This window comes from Culex quinquefasciatus, chromosome 1, assembly GCF_015732765.1.
Source record: "Culex quinquefasciatus strain JHB chromosome 1, VPISU_Cqui_1.0_pri_paternal, whole genome shotgun sequence".
NCBI lineage: Eukaryota > Metazoa > Arthropoda > Insecta > Diptera > Culicidae > Culex > Culex quinquefasciatus.
In genome coordinates, this window is record NC_051861.1 from 32,391,869 (window position 1) to 32,410,910 (window position 19,042).

The window sequence follows — 19,042 nt, forward strand, 5'->3', positions numbered from 1 at the left end:
TAAAAAAGAGATTTTTGGAAAAAAAATTACACTTAATATTTTTTTTGATCTCATTTTTAATGTAAATTTGAATTTGAATTTAAGACACTAAAGATTAGGTCCCTGGTTGCTAAGGCAACCTTCCATTTTCTAATGCCGATGTCAACAAGTACCTTATGTTCCGAATCTCAATGTTAAAAATGAAACATTCGTGAAATTTTTCGGATTTTTCGAAAACAATATTTTCAAAAAAAAAATAAGATATTCAATGTTTAGCCCTTTTAAAATGTTAGCCTTAATTTTGAGATAAATAAAAAAACAAAAAAATGTCGAAATCGACCCACAGTAGAAACCCGAGAGAGTAGCTCTACTAAAAATAAACAAAAAAACTAACTTAATCCACCTTTGTGGTTGGAGCCTTCCTCACTCATTACCAACAGTAGCTGTACACAAATTTCATCTATTTTTTAGATCCGGAATAAAAAAGAATACACCCAGAATTGGACATTGGCATACGAGAGGATAAAGAGCACGATTCGGTAGTAAAATGGTACTGTGTGCGGACTGAGAGGATAAATCCCTAAATTACCGAGAGTATTTTACTCATGATTCATCTTCCAAAAAAAGTTCATCTTTCAAAAAAAAAAGTACAGTCATCCCACATATTCGGAACGGTTTCCAGATCGGCCAATGTTCAAAAAATCATAGCAAATCGATAATTGAACTTAATGTTTCGCTTTTACCTTCATTTGGAAGCTTTTCTTGCGATCTTTGGAATGCTGTATCGAACATCTGCCAATTTTAACTTTTATATGAAGTTTTTGAAGAATTACTTTGACCCTTGAAATCCACAAATTTGGAACACTTTTTTCTTACGAATGTAAACAATCTTTGGATCTCTCCAGGAGTACATATTTATTACCAAATAATGACTTCACACACTGAAACCAATGAAACTCAAGCTTAGTGATGTTTCATACATGGTTTGAAAACTTTTTTTTGTGAAAATATCAGTTAAATTCAGGTGTCTCACAATAGTGGGAGGCACAATAACATCCCACAATTATGAAACAGGCCATTTGGAAGCAGTGATTTGCTGCTCTGGATAAAATAGTCTTGGAATGAAGTTTTTTTGTTCAAAAAGTACTACTTTTACTAGTGAAATAGCAAGTTAATGTCCAAATGAAGGTTCTAAAAATAGCAGGGTCGACAGAAAAGCTACTTCTGGCATGCTATTGACAAATTGTCATAAAAGTGTTCCGAATTCGTGGGTGTTCCGAATATGTGGGATAACTGTACCGGTACCGAGACTCGAACCCAATAACTTCGGCATATTGAACCGTGCCTTTGCCGTATGGGCCACAATGGTTCGGTGACTAAGTGGCGGTCATTTGTCCATAAAAGCCACTCAATAGGATGAACTGTTCCAATGAACAAATGAACACGCGAGAGGACTATACTCTCGCTAAATAGCACTTTCCTCACGTTTCTCTTCGTGAGGACTATCCTCTCGTTCTTTAACTTTGGGTGTATAAATATCACTTAAGTGCCCATATCTCGAGACAGGGTTGCCAGATTTTCAATGTTTTGGACTCGTTTGAAAGGTCTTTTGATAACCTAACTAACGATGGATGGTGGATCCGGACATAGTTTACATACATTTAAGTGAGATCCGGATTTATGTGAAACACATTTTTATATATAGCTTTTGAACTACTTATCGAAACTTCAATCTGTATAAAACTCGATCTATGGGACCCTAAACCAAGTCGAATGCAACAGGTTCGGGTCAAATCGGTTTAGCCAGTGCCGAGAAACGTGAGCAAGTTTGTTGGTCACATGCATACATACACACACACATACACACACCTACACACACATACACACAGACATTTGTTCAGTTTTCGATTCTGAGTCGATATGTACACATGAAGGTGGGTCTACGACGTTTTTATACAAAATTCATTTTTAGAGCAGGATTATAGCCTTACCTCAGTGAGGAAGGCAAAATGAACCTCTCACGGTTGAACCACCACGAAATTGTATTCATTTGTTCATATTGCCAAATTACCACCTCGTAGTCATCGAACTTTGGTGGTCGTAACGGCAAAGGCGCGGTGCAATATGTCAAAGGTCTGGATTCGAGCCCTCGTTGTCGGCACTTTCCTCGGTTGCATTGACCTAAATAATTCATAAAATTGTAGAATCAAATGAAATTATTGGAACAGGCTTAAACACTGATCTTGGACGTTTAAGTTTGTTTAGCTTGACGACATTGTGAAAAATTGAACTTTTCGCAACTCAAATGAGTTTCTTAATGAACTTTATTGCAATTCCGTCGAGAAAATACTTACTTTTCCTGTCATTCTTCAACGACGAAACAGCCCACTTTTCTGACCCAAAAATAACAGAATTGAAAAGTAACCATTTTCAGAACAACTGCTGAAAAATTCTACTTTTCGGCACTAAAATGGATGCTGCATAGTTGAACTTTTCAGCACTTGTTAAGAAAAGTTATACTTTTTAACATATTTTTTATTTAAGCTGTTTTTCGGAATTACAAAAAGACGTTGCACAGTGGGCAAAAACGGGTGAAAAAACGGATCTCTTGATGCCGTCAGTTTCTGCCTGTCAAAAGCATCATTTTTAATGTAGAAAAAATACGAGAAATCGATTGGTGGTAGTGGTCCATTTTACCCCATTTAGTCTTTTTCAGAGTGTTTTTCTCGAATATCTTCAACTGCCGTAGTTTGCCGCACTTCTAAAGTATCTTATTTTATGTTAAAAAATCACGAGAAATCGATTGGGGACGCTCTAATTGGTGGCAAATGACGGAAAGGGCCTTCTTACAGTTTGAACGTTTATTATTTTATGAAAGAAATCATGAGGAAACAATAGGTGGTGTTCTCATAAACGTTAAACGACGGCAAAGGCCCGGTTTGCCCCATTTACCCAATTTTAAGTGTTTTCTTAAATATCTTGAATTGTCGTGGTTTCCCAAAGTTATGAAAAAGTAATCTTATACAAAAAATCGTTTGGAATCGATAGTACGTTCAAGATATTCACGAAAAATATCTCGAGAGGGAGTAAATGGGGCAAAATGGGCCCTTGTCGCCATTTGCCGCAAATTTGAATGTTCTCAATCGATTCCTCGTGATTTTCTGCGCAAAATAACATTTATTTACAGTTTAGGCAATTTAATATACTAAAGAAAACGCATAAAGATGGAGTAAATGGGACAAAATAGGCCCTTGTCGCCATTTGCCGTAAGTTGGAGTGTTCTCAATCGATTCCACGCGATTTTTTTGTATAAAATTACTTTTTTATAACTTTGGAAAACCACGGCAATTCAAGATATTAAAGAAAACACATAAAATGGGGTAAATGAGGCGAAACGGGCCTTTAAACGCGTTGAATGGAACTTTTTTCAAAACTTGATTTTTTCATCACTCGTCGTGTTTATCCAACTCGGTGAACCTCGTGTGATAAATATACGACTCGTGCTGAAAAAATCCTCTTTTTGCTTTTTCGACTTTTTCAGCACTTTTATTATGGGCGACAAAAATAAGGAATAGGAAGTGGTTTCATCAATTTATTACAAAACAACAAAAAAATTCTTCGCTTTTTTAAGACGTTTATTTATTTATGCAAGATGCATTAAAAATGTGTCTTTCTTTTCGTTATTCTTAGCAAAGGAATAACCAACAGAACTGAGCTTGATTACCAATTCCGGCTAGCGCTCGTTTTGTATGGCTGATTTTATGGGACGTTTTAAGGGTGTGTTTATTGGCCAAGTACGCCGCCAGAGGGCGGTGGCGGCTTATTTCAACTAATCTAAAAAAAAAATGCATCCACTTTAATTGTCCCCGGCCGTTTAATGGCCCCGCACTGGACGCCGGCAATGACATCCTTTTGTGTTTTTTGTTGAAGAGTCACTCTTTTAATTAAATTGCATTTATAGAGAAGATGATTTCAGAGCGGCGGCGCACAACTCAACTCTTAAAATATTATTGCGATTTGCTCGTTGCGATATGTAAATCGTTTTCCGAAAAAATGATTCAAAGCCACTCGTCCAGAACCTGTCCTGGTCTGGGGGTAGGAGGTAGGATTTGGGAACAAGAGATAGAGGGGTGGGGGTTATTACAGACAAAAAAAAGTGCAACCAAGTGCTGCTGCTGTTGGAGACCATGCGGAACGGGGGTGCATTTATATGGCTCTCCGGTTTGGGGCCCCGGATTTGGCATCACAATTTGCTGCTGCTGGGGTGATTGAACTGCAATAATCTTGGCCGGTTGGTTGGCGAACAATTTTTTGCTGTCCACGTCGACACGCCGCGATGGATTGATCATCATCATCACGAAGACTGCACCGCCGCACTGGTTAGAGTCAGGTCCCCAGGAGGGGATTCTGGGAGGGTGTAGGTTTGGAAAGGGTAATTATTGCGCTTGCAGTTACCGTGGCTGAGTTGCACCTTTTTTGTTCCGCGGTCATAACTCTTTTTTGGGATTTCCAACTTTTATCGAATTTAGAAAGGATTTGAAATCGTCAAAATCGTTCGAGCAAAAAATAAATTCTAACGTAAAACGTTATTAAAATGAAACCCGATTCTATCTATAAATGTTCAATTTCAGGGCTGTAAGATCATCAAAATTAATCATGAATAGTATTGGTTCTGCTAGTTTTTTTACAACTTTGCACAGCTACAAACTACAACTTTGCCAAAGACAAGATTTTCAAATATTTGTATGACCTTTTTGCGGAGTAGGCCTAGCAATCCAAAATGATTTAGTGAGCTGTGAGCAACCTATCGCCAGCTGATTTAAAAAAAGTATTCTCTCTCGGTGATGTGAGTGAGTGATCAGAGTAGCCATTGGATTCCTTCCGTCAGGAGGATGAGTTCTACCCCCAAGTCATAGTCCTCCTCATCCTACAACAGTTCAGCTGCGGCGTCAAGCCATATCCCAGCTTTGGGAGCCCCTCGAAATATGGCAAGTCACCGTAAATACCGTGAATAATATGCATTACCGAAAATACTCGGCCCCACCACCAACTCGGCACGATTTCAAACAATCATCCATGAATCACGGTGTATGTGCGATTATGGGGCTCTGCAAATCTTCAAATACCCTCATTTTCTGAATTTTTGCATGCGTGTTGTTAGGAAGTACCTAACTTTTTCGGAAAATCATTTGCATAAATTCACATATTCATTTGCTGCAATTATATTCAAACGCCTCCGCGTGGGGTCCAGTTCGGCCGGTTGAATGCATATTTCAAGTGTGCTCAAGTAAAAAAAAAAACGCAATTTCATCGATTTCGGTAAGTTACGGTCTGGAAACAGTGACGATGATGACGGATGTTTCGCCAAGGTTTGACTGAGTTAAAATCGGTGCAAATATTACAAATTTCATTCAAACATAAAAAGGTACAAATTTGAGTTGTACCATGCTATGAAAAAAAAAATGTGACTGATCAGAACGAGCAGACGTCATCGTCACAACTTTGCCTTGTTGGTGAAGTGTTCTGGCGAAGCAATAAAAATAATGATGAATGCATTCTATTCATCTTGCATTCATTATAAGCTTAAGATTTTGAGATTCACACACCCGGTTAAGAGTTTCGAGCTGCACCGAACTTCAGGTGGGTTGAACTGACATGATTAGCGAATTTAGCACGATTTTTTGAAGAAGTTGAAGTATCACTTGGAACAAAAGGGTAATTCTCACTAGCACAGAAAATTACAGTTTCTTTAGAATAAAACATTCTTAATATAACTATTTCGTCTCAACTGAGTAAGGACGCCATTTTGTGTATCTTTCAATTCAATACACCTCTTGGCCCTTACAGAGTTACAACACTATTTTCCAAATTATAAAGTTTTAAAGTTTAAATTAAAAAACAACTCTCCATAGAAAATGTTGTCAAATCGTTGGATCTTGTCGAAATGCAAAGCACTATTTTGACATAATAGGGGAAATTCTCGTATGTAAGGGGTAGGGCCTGGCTAAATGGTTACGCTGTTCGCTTTGTAAGCGGAAGACTCTGGGTTCGATTCCCACCTGCTCCTATCGAGAAATTATGGAAAGAAGGAATTCTTAACACTTGAATATGAACGAAAAATTCATTAGCTCGCGGCAGGGTTCGATCCCCCGTCCTTTGGGTCAGCAGACAAAAACGCCAACCACCAGACCATCGAGACTAAGTTGACTAGAAGGATTAAGAATGCTATAAGAATCCAAAAAACTTGATTGGAATCTGTGTTCCTAAGAACAGGAAAGGCAATATAGGGGGATGGCGTCGCTATTTTTAGACCACGTTTTCCACTTTTTCTCCATCGAAACCGGCTCTTTATCGACTTCACTTTGCTGGGCGAGATAGGACGCCGTCTATTTTTAGACGATGACTCAGCACTTTTCCACTCTTGCACTTAAAAAACCAGATGGCAGCACGATGTAACGCCACGTCCCTATTGAATGCAAGTTGAATTCAAGGACACTTACTGGTTGCATAATTGTTAGGCGAATATTGAACTTTCAACACGACCAGAATTCGCCACAAAAAGCTTGGTGAACCGAATTTGGAAAGCTTCCAAAATGAATCCAAGAACATATGAGAAGAATTACTCAAGTATCGGACTGAAACTCCTATCCACTTCCCCGTGTCTTACCACTGGTCGTGGCCGGCGCTGTGATTGACTAGCATGATAGGGACATTTGAAAGTTGCGAAGTGGTGATGATTGGTTCCTACTCTTCATCTGTGGTCCACGGAGCAATTCTTGGAGGTCCTGGTCAATAACAGAGTAGCAACTACGGGTAGACACCAATGCTATGCTATGCTATGCTATGCTATGCTAATAGGGGAAATTCTCGTATGTTTGGCAGGTTAAGCATTCGCTCCTAACTCCATCCAATTTGCTGATTTTCACTATTTAAACAAATAATTTTGCAAAACTTTTGATAAAATCTTGCTTGCTCACTTCTTATTGAACTATTTCTCACTCGATTTCAGTTGAAAACGCTTTTAATTAGCTTTAAGGTGCAGCCGTTGATCATTTCCGATGAAAATTGATCATCACTATAAAATATTCTGTATTGAATTCAATTTAACGAATTTCAGCACCAAAAGGAATCAGCATGTGCCGGGTGTTGCGTTCTTCAAGCCACTGGAAGAATTTTCGATCTAAATCAAACACGTTTACAAATTTATATAATTTTGTGGTACAATCGACGTCCTAGTTGGAAATCATTTATTAATGGCGATTTTCATTACTTTACAAGGAATAGGATAATCGTTACCAAAAGGAATCAGCATGTGTAGGGCACTATTCTAAACAACTTGTTGAAGAAATTTTGTCAAAATATTGAAAGCGACGCAAAATTTATATCTTTGAACGAAAAATCATGACAATGATGGAAGTCTTCACGTTAATTGACTGTCAAAGTTCTGACCTGCCATCATTCGAGGCAAGCTAGAATTAGGTGCTGTTTGACACTTTTCAGTTTGACATTTTCAATGTGTACCCCAAGGGCATTTCAGTGAGCAAAAGAGTTCCTCAATTTTGCCCAGAGTAACGAGAGTTTCTCAATGTTTCTCCGAGTTACTCCGGTTGCTTTTCACCAATCCCACCTACATAGATCAACCTTGTGTTTGAAAATGTCAAGTGCTGTTGCTAAGGTTTGTTTGTATTGAAAAACAAAATCTTGCAGGCCGAAATGCCAACGGCAAGTGACCGGATTTACGGGGACCAAGCCAGCAGGCGGACGCGTTTGTTCGGGAGCACGGCAGCGAAAGGTTTTCAGGTCTGTTTCCGAAAGCGGAAGTAACTCGTCGTCGGCGGGGGTTATGTTCAATCCGTGTTTTGCCGATGGATTCCGTACGGGTTCTGGTTGACAATTACGAAGAGATCAACGCGGCTTGATCGAGGGGTTGAAGCGGGAGCTGGATGAGCTTCGGGGACAGGGAGAAGGGGAAGAAGCTGGACAGCGGCGTGAAGCCGGTGACGAAGCTGGAAAATTATGGCACTTATAACTTTCATCAGGACGAGGATGGTTTCGTGTACGTTTACACGGATGGTTCCTGCGAGGGGAATGGGACGGCGGCGGGCCGTGCCGGGATGGAGGTTTATTTGACGAGGGACACGCGCTGAACGCGGTCAGTGAACGAGCGACCATCAATTGCGGATAGTTTCAGGCGGCTGCGCTGGCGATTCGATTGGCCAAGCAGCAGGGCATCAAAGACTGACCGTGAACACAGATTCCATGTTTTTGATCGATTCCATCACCAAATGACTGCCCGGCTGGAAGCGGAACGCGTGGAAGCTGTCGACGGGAAAGCTAGTCAAGAACCAGGTCGACTTTGAGAAGTTGGACCGAGTTGGCTGACAAGAGCATCGAGATCAAGTGAAACCACGTCGACGCTCATTGTGGCATTTTGGGGAACGAACGGGCGGACGCGCTCGCCCGGGAAAGTTCGGCAATATTCCGCAGACATAAAGCGAATCGTTGAACCGTTTGTGGCTTTTTATTCTAGTTTACAATACACTATTTTTCAAGTTTATAGTTAGTATGTAACTGTCCAGAATCTTTTTTTTTTTTTGAGAAATACAACTCAATCTCTCCGGATTCCAGATCCGACGAGAAAGAAGATTCCACCTTAAAAATCTGCACCGAGTTGGCGAAAGCCTTCGGTTTGTCCACCTTTTCGATGGACTCGTCAGGTCGGTCGAAAGTTGCTTCTTCACAATCGCTGTTCCTCTGCCAAAATTCTCTTCCGATTACGAAATCGCCTCCAGTCCCATATCCGCCTCGTCCTCAGCATCTCGAACGACTCGATGTGGTGCCGATCGCCGAGCGGTTCCTGCTCCTGCAGCGGATGCGGCGGATAGTTAATCCATCTTGCTCAGACATTCGTCCTCCTGGTAGAGCGCGTACGCAAAGACTCGATGCCACCGTCTAGCAGGAGTGCGCCAATCAGAGCTTCAAAGCAGTTGGCCAAAGCGTGGCGAAGTTCCAGCTCGTGGCACAGGTCCGACTTATGGGCGTACAGCATAAATTCCTCCAGGTGCGAGTACGGCGAGATGTTCATTCAGGACGATCGCTGCGCGGTACGTTGCAAGGCCACCTGGGAGAAGATCGCGGGGTTAAGAAAGCTAAATAAGCACTTCGATCAACCTACATTTCTCCAGATCCGCGAAGAAATCGCGCCGCTCGTTGTGCGTAATGTTGCTGTCCGTTTCGTACTCCTTGCCGAACCGGGACCAGGATGCCGCAGTTGGTCAGGCTGTTCCGGACGTGGTTCGGATTTGTGCCGAAATTTTCCTTCTAACTACCCAGGGCGATAATTTTCACATTGGCGAAAAAACATAAACAAACAACATTGTCATGGTTGCATATACCAAGGTATCGACAATCGGGTGGGAATTGAAAAACTCGGGAGGAAGCTGAGAAACTCAGAGTTACTCCGAGTTACTCCCAGAGTTTCTCACTGAATTGCCCTTGGTGTACCCCGTTAGCTTGACTAAACTAAAAGGCGACGAACTGTCACAAATTTCATAGCGCTCACGCACACCATCAAAGGAAACGTATCGAGAAATTAAAAGTGAGAGTGTGTGCAACACGGAGTTAAACTTTCTGTGAAGTTGCTGTGAAGTTTACCAGGGCACTTTGAAAAGTTTAACTCCATGTTGCACGCACACACTCTCACTTTTAATTTCTCGATAGTAAAGAGTGTGACGCCATGTAAAAGTGGTGTCAAATTAAATAAGGACCTTGAACCATCGGGGTTTAAGTGTATTTAATTTTTTTGTTGCTGCTCATAGTTTCCGGAACGAAATCGAACTAAATTTCAGAATAATGTAAAGAATTTTAGCAAAACAAGACATTGTTGTTATTGTTTACATTACTGATGTTGATGTCGGGTAGCAGATTTCAATGTGCATTTAATTACTTAATGAGTATTTATCATAAATTCATAAATGAATGTTTAGAGCGCAAGAAAAAGTGAGCACCCTCATAAATATTTTCTTGTCAGATAATTTGACAGATTGCGCATTGAGCGCGAGAGCACGTTAACAAGAGAGAACAAAAAGCAGGGAAACATCGAAAAGCACGCTGTCGAAATAATGAATGGAGATTGTTAAATCAGTTTTCTGGTTGATTCGTGTGGAAAAAAGATGTGATTTTTGTTCAATGCAAAATATATGTGTTTTTTTATTTAAAAAAAAGTCCCGATCCCGATTGAATTGTTGTGTTGTGAAATTCAACAGTTTTGTTTACCTACCAGGCTTCATGTCCCACGCAAGTCCAAAGGTTCGTTTTTTGTTGTTGTAAAACAGTTAGATTTTTGCTAGAAATTTTCATGTGAAATTGACAAAAAGTCATAATTGAATTTTGTGACAACTGAAATTTTTGAAATTATTTAAAGGTTTGATTGCTGGTGTGATATTGAAACTGATTGTTTTGATTGAATTAGATGAAAGATTTGTTTTTTGTTGTGGTAATTGATAGTTAATATTTTATTTTAACTTCACGTTAAATTTGACGAAGTATGCCGGGAAGGGCTTGTAGAATACAAATAATTTTTGCTGCATTTGATTATTATTGGACCCGTGGTGTAGGAGAAAGCGTGGTTGCCTCTCAACCAGTCGGCCTGGGTTCAATCCCAGAAGGTCCCGGTGGCATTTTCCGAGACGAAATTTGTCTGATCACGCCTTCCGGCGGATGGGGAAGTAAATGTTGGCCCCGGTCTAACCTAGAGGTTAGGTCGTTAGCTCAGTCCAGGTGTAGGAGTCGTCTCCCTGGGTCCTGTCTCGGTGGAGTCGCTGGTAGGCAGTTGGACTCACAATCCAAAGGTCGTCAGTTCGAATCCCAGGGTGGATGGAAACTCAGGTGTAAAAAGAGTTTTGCAATTGCCTCCATTCAAGCCTTCGGACACCCAGTTTCGAATAGGAATCTCGCAATCGAGAACGCCAAGGCAACCCAGTGTTTACTTTTTTGGTTACTATGCACGTTTATGAAAACGTCAAAAAGCGAAATGTGACAAGAAAGAACGCTCAGAAAAAAATATTTATAGAAAACTTACGAAAAACCAAAAAAAAATGTGTCTAGATTTGACGAAAGAAATGACATATTGTGATCCAATATGAAAATATAAGGAGGTCCGACGCATTTAGCCAGTCCTAAACCATACTTAAATCTGTCGCAAACGATTTGAAACCATTAACCAGAGACAGATCTCTTCGAAACGAATGTAAAAGAAATTTTTATGTTTGGGAACGATCTTCTATAACGTAACGCAAAAATTTGAATGTTCGGACCGCCTCCCCCCCCCCCCTCTTAACACAAATTAAAAAAATGTATGCAGCGTAACACAGCCATCGATCCCTCTCCCCCCAACTGCATTACGTAATGAAATGACGCTCCCTTTTCTCTGGTTCTTAATGTGGCCCTGCATGAATGAGTGCCATGCTGACGTGAATTGAGACAACAGCATATTTGAGTAGCTCAAGTGATGCTCGAAATGGGAGAAACTAAGCAAACATTGTGAATGGGACAAAGTGGATATGTCAACAAACAAATTCATGCTATTTCAATAACAAATACTGTTAAAATAACAAAAAGTGTTATAAATTCTTATTGAAAAATCATTTTTTGCATAAGAGTTGAATAACAATTTATGTTATCATAACAATATTTGTTTTTGGTCTGATATTGATTGAAAGCCAAAACAACTTGGGAATAACATGTTTTGTTATTGAAGAATACTTCCAAATGATTGGATTAGTTGTTAAAATAACAAAAAATAATAATAAAGATTTTTGTGAAGAATAATTAAAAATGTTATAACGTCATGATTCGAAATCCGGACACTTTTGCTTCGAATTCCGGACACTCGATGTTACTTATAAATCGCAAAAATTTGGACTGAAATGTTAGTGAATGGCATTCTTTAGTTCTCAAATAAGCTGTTAACATCAAAACAATCGATAGTTTAGTTAAAAATTTCCTAGAATTTAAGGAAATCGAAACCATAAATTTCTACTTTGCCTTCCCGGTGCTTCGAACGCCTATGAAATATTTCAAGTGAAATGTTTCACATTTTTGGTAAACTTATAATTTTATTGTATTTTATTGTTTTGGCATTAACTACAGCGTTCAAACAAACATTAAATAAAAGTTGATGTTGGAATTCATCAAATAACACAGTTTTGACATTAATAATGCGAACTTATATCCAAATAATTGATAAAACAAAATGTCCGGGTTTCGAAGCGTCCGGGAATTCGAATCATGACGTTAAGTCTGTTATTACAATAACAATCCAATAACAAAAAATTCATAACGACGAATAACAAATCTTGTTATAAAAAACATAAAATTTTATGGGCCTAATATTTTCAAATATCAAAAAAAAAAATATTCCCAAGTTATTTCCGTCTGCTTGGGAAGCCGCACGTAAAAAAGCGTATAAAGCTCACATGGTCTGTCAAAACTCAAACTTCAAAGCCTACGTCAGCGTTAAACCTAATTGACACATTTCTTTAAAAAAAATCCTGTAAACATAGGGTGTTCCATAGTTTAAAAGGCCTTAAAAATATTCCTATTGTTTTCCTTGAAATGTCATAATTTTATGTTTCAAATTGTCGCTTACGCCACTTTGTTTTGTTCGAATTCGCATTTTTCTCATTTTGTTTTTGTTGTTGTTGTTTTCACTGTTGCTTTTGTGGATGAACATGAATATTCGTCATGAATGAAATTAAACATTCTCATTGTGACGGCGTGAAATGCGGCCTTGAAAAACATCTCAAAACAAAATGTGACCATCGCGCCCGGTGCGCGTGCAAAGCATCGATTACGAGTGCACTGAACAAAATCTTCGTGCTAAAATTATGTGTTTGGCAAAGTTTTATTTTTTTTTTGTTTTGATAGTTCGAATAAAAACTGAAAAAATTCATTGATCAATCAATCAATTGTCATGAATTTCAGAAAAAAAATCTCTATACATTCAGTTTCATTTTCTTAAGCGATTTTAAAAACAAAAATATTTTTGTTGATTTTTAACACAAATGCCTCGTCCAAGCTCATTTCCAACGTTCTGTGTCCAAGAACAAACACAAATAAATAGCAACTTTACGACCCTTTTAATGCCGCCCTGGCGCAGTTTAATAGCTTCTCCTCCATTAATCAGATCCTTTTAATCGTCTTTAATAGCAAAAAAAGCACTCACTAATACTTTGAGTCCTGTCCTGTCTGCGATGGGCCCCGAATCTTTTGCATTGAGCAACAGAGGAAAAACGAATTTCTTTGGTGACTTCCCGCGACGAGGTTGTTGTCATCTTAAAAGAGCGTCTAAATGTGCATTTTGTACGCAAATACTGGCCTTAGATGCGCTTGGAGGGTGAAAGGATGTAATGTCGTCATGATTATATTCCGGGCATAACCTTACCAGATTTAACGTGACTTTGTGTCGGATGGCAAACTGACTAGCTGGGACGATGAAATGTTTCAAAATCAAATCGATCATTTTTGCAACACTCCTCAGTTGTCAAATGATTCTATTTGATCCTGAATCATGCCCTCTACCCCTAACAAACACCCTTGTAAGACCAATAATGGTGGCCAGTCTGTCTACCCTGAGGGGGAGCGCTGCGTTGTGTTGTGTCGTTGTGGGACAGGATAATCTTGATTGATGTCTATCAAAGGTAGACACTGTTTACGAGTTTTCGAGAACCAAAACCCCACCCCCCTCCTTCCTTTTGCGTGAACAAAATACTTGGTTGTAGTTGTTCACTTCACTGTGAATTTGTTATCCTGCCACATAAGTTGGCTTTCATTATGTTTTTTTAAAGTTTTGTTTTCGCATCACAGCTTGGATGGCACGATGTCAAAATAAAAATAAAAATCAAAAAATAAATTTAATTGGCGCAAAAAATCTTCTTTGATTCTGTACTCTGTACTTGATTAAATCCAAATATGACAAGTATGAAGTAGTAAGTAAAACGAATTCAGACGTCATTGTGGCAGAAGAGCACAACGTCAACGGATTTAGCCCACATCCTGTCAAAGAGCAGTTTGTCTTGTTGGTACAGTGCCGATAGACAACACATCTGATTGCATATAAGACAGATTTGAAAGGACATTAAGTTATTGAGTCATGTACTCGACAATCAATAATGACCGATCTCAATTGCAGCTCAATCGTTTTATGCAGTTCAACTAGTGCAGTTTTAGGGCTAGTCTAGCTCTTCAAGAAAAACAAAAAAAAAAACAGTTTTTTTCATTCCCCACTGCCGTTCCATTTGGGGTAAATTACAGTCGAATAACTTTAAATCAAATTCGCAGCCATTATAAACTCATCGTAAAATTAATTGCATTCGTCCGTTCTCCCCGGCGGCGACGGCACAGTCATCTTACCAACTTCAAGTCCCTCTCCGAAGTCGGACCCCGGTCATCGGGCTAACTGAAGTGTGGCGAACTGGCTGCGACGCGGTTGGCGCTACCGGTCTTTACTTTGCATGTATATTAATCGAATGCGGTTTTTTTTTTGTTGTTTGGATTCTCCGTCTCATATCCGTCTGTCCCGAAAGTGTTTATTAAGCTCATCAGTCCGGGGAAGACTATCTTTGCGGCAGACTTAATTACCATCTTTCGAAGATTCACTTAATTGATTTGTGTTGAGCATGTTTTGATGGTTTGCTTGCGTTTGATTGATTTTGGGATTTGGGAAGCTGAATCTTCATTTTTTCTTCTTGCTTGTCAAGAAAGTTGGCCATGTCCTTAGCCTTATTTTGTTGAACTGAATTCGATAAAAAATGTAGCAAAATCATCTAACACATTCATCACAGAAAAAAATTTTGGAAGAAAAGTATTCACAACGATCAATTTTTGACACCAACGATTTATTTCCAAAAAAAAATCTACTACTAATCTACCGAAATCAGTTTAACAATCCCACTCTTGCGTAAGTTTCTCCAGGAAAGACAGTGAGCAAGAGAGCAACTCTCCTCTCTTCAGTTTGTTTTCGTTGTTTTCGCAGTCTCTGCTGTTTGCTCCCGTTAGTAGGGACCTACACAGGGAAATGAAATGTTCTGGGAGAAATTTCAAACATCCAAAGTCATTCAAACTTAAGGTTGAAAAACTTGTAGTTTTTCTTTGGTTTTGGCACTTTTCTTGTACCGAACAAGCACAAACATAATAAAAAAAAACTACCAGATTATTATCATCAACAGTTGTACAATACTTGTAATTGTTATAAGTCTCGTTTTTGCCAAAATTATTTTAAATTGATTCCAACCTTGTTCTTGCATGAACTTGTTGCTCGATTGGAACCCCGATTTGACAGTTCGATTGGAACCCTGAGAGTGACATTTCGCCTCTCCATATAGGCTCTCTACCCGTTAGCTGAGTAAAGTAAACTTGAATAACAGGAAGTATGGCAGTTTCTCTTTTAGATATTTTTGTACTATTTTGAAAAATGCCTCGTTTGTTAATGTGGATAAAGCATTAATACATCAAAATTTTGGTTATGAAAAACAAGTGTTATTTAAGAAGTTTAAGAACTTTACACTAAAAACTCTAATCTAGTGAAAATTTTCACAAAATTTTGTATTGTTTATTTAGAGTTGAGTATCAAAAATACTGTAATTTGTGAAACTTTTAGTTCTTGTTAGTATAAAACTCATATCTTTTGAAAAAATTGAATATTTTTAATATTTATGATAATTTGTGAAACTTGAAGTATTTACACTAAAAATTAAGATTTCACAAAAATCTTCACTCACATTTGCATTGTTCAATAGCAAGTTTGCAAACAATGAAAATTTGAAAATTTTAATATTTTTAACAAAAAACTAATCAGTGAAAATCTATACAAAATATTGCGACGCTTGATAATGGCAAATTATGAAAACGTCAGTTTTCATGTAAATGTAAATTTGTTTGATACCCATATAGCCAATTAGGAAAAAACAGAATTTTAAAAAAGTTTTATGATATAGGTTTTAAGTACCTAAAAAATTTGTATTTTTTTTAATCTTCCCAATAAGGGCAATTTTTTATGTTTTAAAAAACTGCAAAAGTTCAATGGAAATCTTATTAGTTGAAATCATTTCGAAATGCATCATCCTGCGATTTTAATCATAGTTATGTTTGCCTATTTGAGTTCATTTAAACATATTTCAAACATATGTAATTAACCTGACTCGGAAGAGTCACTGGGTCGGCAAAAGGACTCACAATCCAAAGGTCGTCAGTTCGAATCCCGGATTGGATGAGAACTAAGGCGCTAAGGTGTAAATAGAGGTTTGGATTGCCTCGCCGTTTGGAGGCTTCAGACACCTAGTTTCAACTAGAAATCTAGCAATAGAGAATGCCAAGGTAATGCTGTTGAGCGAACCATTTGATATAATTAAGCAACAAGTTATTTAAATACCTAAAATCTGGAGTTTTTTTAAAGGTCCAATAAACCAAATTTCCAGTTTTTGCTTTTTGGGTGTTTTTCAAACCCCCTTGAGTAAGGGGTATTAAAAAACACCCAAAAAGCAAAAACTGAAAATTTGGTTTATTGGACCATTTAAAAAAAAACTCCAGAAATGATCAGTATCGACATTTTAGAAATATTCCAAAATTTCAGAGCCACAACAGTGGTAGGAGTTTTGGTTTTTAGTCTTAACTTTCTTCCGCTAAATTGGATTATGGCTAGAGTTTTGCCTATAATTGAGTCCTAAAATTAAGTTTAGATTGCTGATATTATTGTTCACAACGATAAAGCTTATTTTTCTGACTACAATGACCCTTTGTACGACCACAAAGAGTTTAAAATGGATTTTAAAATCAATTTTGAAAAATTAACCTCGCGGTCCTTCTTGACAGAAAAGGTTCTACTTGACAGCTCGTTCCAAGGGGACCATAGTTGATCCATAAAAAAATGTTGTCTTGTTAACAACTTTTTTGCATTTAAATAAATAAAAGTGATCGGAAATTGTTTTTAACCGTGTTTTTTACCGTTGTACAAACAAATTTACATAGGGCTTTAGTACCCAATTAAGACTATCAGGGAAAAATCACTATTTTAAAGAAGGCTTTCTAATTAAAAAAATAACCAACACATTCCAAGAATGTTTACATAACAGCTGGATGTTTGTTTGCATCAGATCTCCTATCTCTTTCTAGCGATTTTTTGTCATGCGATTTCTAGCAGGTTTTTTTTACTGATCGCTCGATATGTCAGTCAACATATTTCGCAGGGCTCGAACTCGATCATAGAGCTTTATGACGTTTCGCCTACGCACACTAGCGCACCATTTGGTTTTGCTGCCTGACAAAATTTAACCTCACTTTATTTTCGTATACGTACACGCAATACATACGCACATAGATTACTCTATTGTTTGCATTAGGACACTGTGACGAGAAGTTCGTCATTTTTGAGTTAAATTATGTTTTTTCACTGGGCCTAGAAAGCTAATAAAAAAAACTGCAAATCAACAAAACTGACAGCTGAATTTTGTTATGAGGAATAAAGGCATTTCTTTTAGTAAAATTCTTATTAGTGTATCGTCTTTTTATTATCACAATAAACCTAATCTATCACTAGAGTATGTTTATGATTAATTACTTAGCTATAAGTTTTTTCGTTGCAAATGAGTTAAAATGCAAAGTACCTATAGATAAATATTCTCTAACAATAACAACAAGAAAAAAAAAATAGGACAAACTCCTTTTTTCCCAAGGATTTTCAGGACAAAATATCCTTGAACTTTACAGGGGAGAATCGGATCCTTCCTAAACGAACACAAAAACAGAAACGTCACCCAGCAGAGTGACACACGCTCACACACAACCAGGAACAGGAAGGAAAAGAACAGGGAGTTGCGGACTGTTTCACAACACAATCGTGCCCCCTTCAACCAAGTCGCACTAGCTCGTTCCGTGGTCACTGCCGGATCTTGACAGGTTCGACGAAATTAACGACACGGGGCAACCCATTTCACAACCGATTCCCACCAGCTGGCCATCGAATGATTAATCTAATCAGAGCGAATTTCTTGCATAATTTCAACGATCTATCTATGGCGCATGCCATCTCGCTCGCACCACCAGCCCAGAAATGGTTTGTTTTGTGAATGACAAGATGGAATCAATGGTTTCTTCTCACTCTCACCCACTACACCCACCCCTACCATAGAGGAGCCCTTTCACTCTTTAAAACCAATAAAAAAATATTTTCCTTGCAAGGTAGAGATCAACTTTTCAAATCGTAATTTTAACCCAAAATAAACCACAAAATCAAGACAAAACCATAATAAAACAACCCATAACGACTTCCTACCTGCTTTTACTTCACTCCTAATCCAAATCCGATCCTGGAAAGTGGTGGAATTTAGCACAAATTGCAACACTGAACACAGGCACTGAAAAACACTTTTGCACAGCTCGAGCTGACACTTTACGAATAAAAATTACTCTTTTTTCCTTCCTCTTCACACCGTTCGTCTCTGTCACGCGAACACGCTGTGTTTGCTGTTTTGGTGGTGCCGTCTTGCTTGCTCCGGCTGCATGTCGTCGTCGTCGTCGTCGTCGATTTATTTTTATTTTTAGGTTTTGACAGTGTGTCTGCGCCCATTGACAGCTGACAGTAGAGAACGCAGTGAAGATGGCTGCCATGCAAAAAGGCAGAAACGGAGTGCGTTCAATGTGGGGATATCACCTTAATGAACCCTGGATCGGACAACGCCCTGGACAAAATAAGGAGTAAATTAAGAAGCGTGCTGTCGAACTAATGTGGTAATACTGTTTTAAAATAAGCTTGTTTTACTTTAATTTAAACAATCAAATTAAGCCCTTGCTAGTATTTTTTAAAGTATATATCGTGTTAGAACAACATTTTTTGTCGTTTTTGACATTCGAACATCATATTTTGCTCTTATTTTAAAATGGGAATTGAAATTGTGTACTAAAGCCCTGTGTCAATTTTTATGTACAACGGTAAAAAACACGATTAAAAACCATTTCTGATCTTTTTTTTTTCATTTTAACTCAAACAAAAATTTGACAAGACAACATT

At 38.3% G+C, this 19,042-nt stretch overlaps 1 protein-coding gene and 1 pseudogene across 2 annotated transcripts in view; one reads left to right on the plus strand and one right to left on the minus strand.

Moving 5' to 3' along the window:
- Positions 1-18,452, minus strand: part of LOC6045204 (steroid hormone receptor ERR2) — a 66,767-nt gene extending 48,315 nt beyond the window's left edge. The window contains exon 1 of one of the 2 annotated variants that reach the window (XM_038249943.1): positions 18,308-18,452. The gene's annotated coding sequence lies outside the window, so the exon portion shown is untranslated. The remainder of the gene's footprint in view (positions 1-18,307) is intronic. The other variant, XM_001862564.2, reaches the window with a different exon arrangement.
- On the plus strand, positions 7,673-8,487 carry LOC119765647 (annotated as a pseudogene).
- Positions 18,453-19,042: the final 590 nt, after the last annotated feature.